General features: G+C 39.3%; 1 long non-coding RNA gene across 1 annotated transcript; it reads right to left on the minus strand.

Annotated features, from left to right (window-relative positions):
• Window positions 1–837: 837 nt before the first annotated feature.
• Window positions 838–4,715, minus strand: LOC124669479. Its single transcript, XR_006992201.1, has 3 exons — window positions 4,613–4,715; window positions 3,536–3,673; window positions 838–899 (listed from the first exon to the last, which is right to left on the minus strand). It is a non-coding gene; the product is annotated as an uncharacterized LOC124669479 (long non-coding RNA).

Here is a 4,715-nt window from a genome sequence, read left to right on the forward strand (position 1 = left end):
AGTGAACAAGAAAGCTTAGGTTTTTCACTCCCATTGGCTCATCCAACTTAAATGGGTATACAATAGATGGTGAACACTAATAAAAGAGATGAACTTTAGTTATCCAAAAACTCAGCCAACACACCTCGAAGAAACATAATTGCTGAAAGCATCATGGTTAATATTTTAATGACTTGGAAACATACTAGCTAGAAGCATCATTCACCGAGCAAACAATCCTATAGTTCAAAGATTAACAAGACCATATAATGTTCTAAGATATTATTCAAGTACAAGTGGTTCATCCAAGAAGTTCACTTTTACATACCACATACACGTGGTTCATGAAAATATGATTAGGATGAAAGTATGATTGGGATTACTACACAACACAGCTTGCCGTGCAGTAACAACAAGAAAATGGCATTTAACGAGCAAGAAAAGTGGACGAATTACACATTGATTAGTACTCCCTCTCGTTCCATATTAGTTGTCGTTGATTTGGACGTATCTACACACATTTTGTGTATAGAATACAAACAAATCTACGACAACTAGCTAGTATCTCTTCCGGACAAGAGATAGCAACTTCTCACTTGTTAAAAAAGGCTAAATATCTAGTAGCTATCATTCACGAGAACAAACACACATGGGTGCTCGACGGTCGGATCAGATCAGAGCACATAAGGTAGGTTGAAATCCGAGCTCACCATAGAGGGTTTATCGTAGTCAAGGCCGAGATATGAACAACAAAGTCGCTTGCGGCGGCCATCGCATTGGAAGCCCTGGTCTTGTCGTCCACCCACGAACAGCCGACAGCGGGCATGAAGGCTGCCTCGTCGACACGAGCAGCGAGCGGTTGTTCCGTGACTTGTAGCCACGTCGGAGAGACGGTGCAGCCACAAACTCCCTCCTCCTTCCTGCTGGTTCCAGATCGGTTAGTCTAATATATTAGTAAGAATAGCTTAGGGTGACAAGAAAACAATACAGAAGCCTCCAAATGTAGTAACAAAGCTCAATCAGAAACAGAGAGGGAACATGCCAGAATTCATTATATCTTCTATGCGAGAAAAGTAGAGCCTCTCAGTTAATATATTTTAAATGGTTTGAGTTTGTCTTCATATTAGTAAGAACTTCTCAGGTTAACCACCACAGCCTCAAAAATTTGTCTAAACATAAAGGAACTGAAAGATGTTTTATTCGAAGCAAGACTAAAAGTGGAGTCGCTCAGTTCAATAGTTCTGAATGGATTAAGTTTGTCTTCATATTCGTAGCACTTCTTAAGTTAAGGAGAAAAACAAGCACTCCAGAATCCCATAATAGATAACATAAAGCAGAAATAGAAAAGCAACAGAACAATAATAATGTTTTTTCTAAGCAAGAAGAAGTGTAAGCACTCAGTTTAATAGTTTTGAATGGCTGGTGTTTGTCTTTCCATTAGTAAGAACTTCTGTGGTTATCAAGAAAAACATCACCAGTCTCCAAATTTTGTAACAAGCTTAAACCAGAAATAGAAAGGATTATGAGAAAATGGTTGTCTTTTTCTAAGCAAGAGTAGAAAAGGAGGCCCTCGGTTAAATACTTTTGAATGGTTCTTAGTTTATCTTCATATTAGTAATCACTTCTCAGGTGAGCAAGAAAGACATCACATAAGCCTCCAAATGTCGTAATAAACTTAAATAACATACAAAAATATAACACAACAAGAATTGTTTTCTTTCTAAGCAAGATTAGAAGTGAAAAAGCGCTCAGTTTAATAGTTTTAAATGGTTTGATTTTTTCATTACATAGGTAATCAGTAACATCACCGAGACTCCAAATTTTGTAACAATCTTAAACAGGAAATATAGAAGGAAACGAAAAAATATATTTGTTTTTAAGCAAGAGTAGAAGCGGAGGGGCTCAGTTAAATAGTCTTTAACTTCCATTCGCTCTACACACTATTATTGGCAACCTAGACAGAGCATTGATAACTCCAGCCTCACGATCCCTCGAATCAAATGAAAAACGGACCTGAATTATAGAGCAAGCTCGGCATTGCAACTTGATATGAAAAACGATATAACGGCATTGCAACTTGGTTTGAAAAAGATACACATAACACATGAGGAGAATATTTTTCGATCGAAAGAAACTTCATGCACAAATCAAAACGTTAAGAGCACATGTTACTAAAATTAACTTGACATCAAGTGTTTTAGCAGTCTTAATGAAAGAAGTGTTCTTGTAGTTTTGGTGTCCGAGAGATATTAACAAATCTTCAAAAATGGGAAGACGGGGAAAAGTAGAATTTGACAAGTACGACCCGAGTTTTTTTTAGCTCCGGCTTGTACATAAGCCACCCTTGAGCTTTCCGGAGAAACTACATTGAAAATAAGATCGAAACTGTTGTCCAGCTTATTATCTAAGTTGTGTGATGAGAAATGCAGTAACGCCCAGGGATGAATTTGTGTTCTGACAAACTGTTTTTGAATTATTTTTTGTACTTCCTTCATATATAAATTAATTTTTAAACGTCTTACTAAATATTACAATAAGAAAATAGGAGGTTGTTGCTAGTTGTTTATTAAAACTAAAATAGAAGGAAGGGTGTAATGTTAGAGCGCTACTAGTGAAAATTAGAACCTGTATCTCTGAATTATTACTATTCGTGCATCTGTAAACTTGCTCTCATCTTATACAGTACACATACGAGATTGCATGTTTATGGTGTTCAAATCCTGCACTCGCTTTCATCATGTACCAAAACCTTAAGCATCGTTTCCGCAACGAAGTCGGTCTTCCGCATTGTGGGCTGCATCTGCGTCGAGTACCATCCGAAGTGGATCCGACGAGCACGTCCGGCATAGGTCTGGTAGTACTCCGTTTTTGCAGCTTCGGAGCAGCTGCTAGCCAACACCATCAAGCAGCCAGGCTCTAGGATCCGACCGACAGAAGGATCGCGCGCGGGTTGTGGCAGCATAGGTGAGGAGCTGCAGCGGAGCTGCTGCTTGGGCGCTTAAGCAGATCGAGCCCCGGCAGGCAAGCTCGATCTGGGCCAACAAGCTAAAGGGCTGGCCACGAGCTACACCTTCCGCCTTGAAATTGGAATAGGGGATGGTTATGGGGGTGTGGGGTGGCGGGCACTGACGTCTGGAGTTTCCCATGGCGGTGGCAGACGGGTGCGAGCAGGAGCAAATCTAGCTCGGGAGTAAGGAGGAAATCACGCTTCTGGAGAAAACGGTTTGGTCAACCAAGAGGTCCTCATGTGGTGGCATTAGGACGTAAATAACATGAAAAATCGGAAACACTTAAAATGGTTATTTTCAGCTATAGTTTATTTTCACCCCTTAGCCGTTCAAAACCTCCAAAAGAACTGGACCTAAGAATCTCAACTTTAACTTGTCTGGCTTCTACAGCAGCTAATGTAGCACTCGGCTCAGCTTCGCAGCAAACACTTCAACCAAATAATCAACACATTACTTCATCTTCTATGCCACAAAAAATGTAGTTTTAAACACACATCTTAGTATCGACGAGACCATACAAAGAAATAAGGTCAACACAGGATACAAACCTCTGTCAAAAGATCACGGAGTTCACAGGTGAGATATCAGTATACACATCCCCATTTACAACAGGAGCAACTGGGTTCCAAAAACGACCCTCTGCTTCTATAAGTCACATACAAGTGTCTGGACCAACGGCCATTGGTCTGCAAGTGAACAATATAAGAAACTTTCAGTCAAGCTTGTAAGAGAGAACACGACAAAGATAAATGCCTAGTAGTACAAAAGACAGGCTCCACTATGACTACCACTTGTATGACAAATAAAAGACACCATATGAACACTACTTGCAACAAATTATTTTTGGCATAGTAATGTCTAAAATAGAGGAAATAGGGTGAGGACTGAGGGTGAACAAGAAAGCTTAATTTTTTTCACTCGCAAAGACAAATCTTGCAAGCCTACTACGATGTGCCATACCTTATCACCATAGAGCAATTAGAAATAGGGTGTAATTGGTATCATCTTGGTACTAATATATTCCCATTATCAAAAAAAAAAAGGTAGAGGAGATAGGGTGAACAAGAAAGCTTAGGTTGTTCACCCCCATTGGCTCATCCAACTTAAATAGGTATACAATATAAGGTGTACACTAATAAAAGAGATAATGACCTTTAGTTATCCAAACTCAGTGAACACACTTTGAAAAGACGTATGGATTGTTTGGTGTGAAGGGAACAAAAAACTAGTTAATACAGAAAAGAAGATGACATGATTACAGACATGCAATGAAGCTATGTACTAGTATAGCCGTAGTGACTACCGAGCTCCGAACCACCACAACAAAAATCAAACATATGAATTGTTTGGTGTGACGGGAACATGAAAACTAGTGAACACGAGTAAAGAAGACGACATGATTACAAACATGTAATGAAGCTATGTACTAATATAGCTGTAGTGACTGCCGGATCCAAATCACCACAACAAAAATCAAATATGTATGCAAGCATAATCCAGTTGAATCTTGACCAGAAATCAAACAACTTCAAATCACAACAAGGTAGTACAATATGAATACCAAAAAAGGCTGAATTAGCAACGACCAAAGCTAATAGGAGCGACTAAAACAACAAAACCTAGACCTTTTTTTGGAAGACTAGTGGCCTAAACTTTTCGGCAGCATATGCTTCATCTGACCATTAACTTGCCTGGCTTTTACATACAACAGCGAAAGTAGCACGTTCA

This window comes from Lolium rigidum, chromosome 7, assembly GCF_022539505.1.
Source record: "Lolium rigidum isolate FL_2022 chromosome 7, APGP_CSIRO_Lrig_0.1, whole genome shotgun sequence".
NCBI classification, from domain to species: Eukaryota; Viridiplantae; Streptophyta; class Magnoliopsida; order Poales; family Poaceae; genus Lolium; species Lolium rigidum.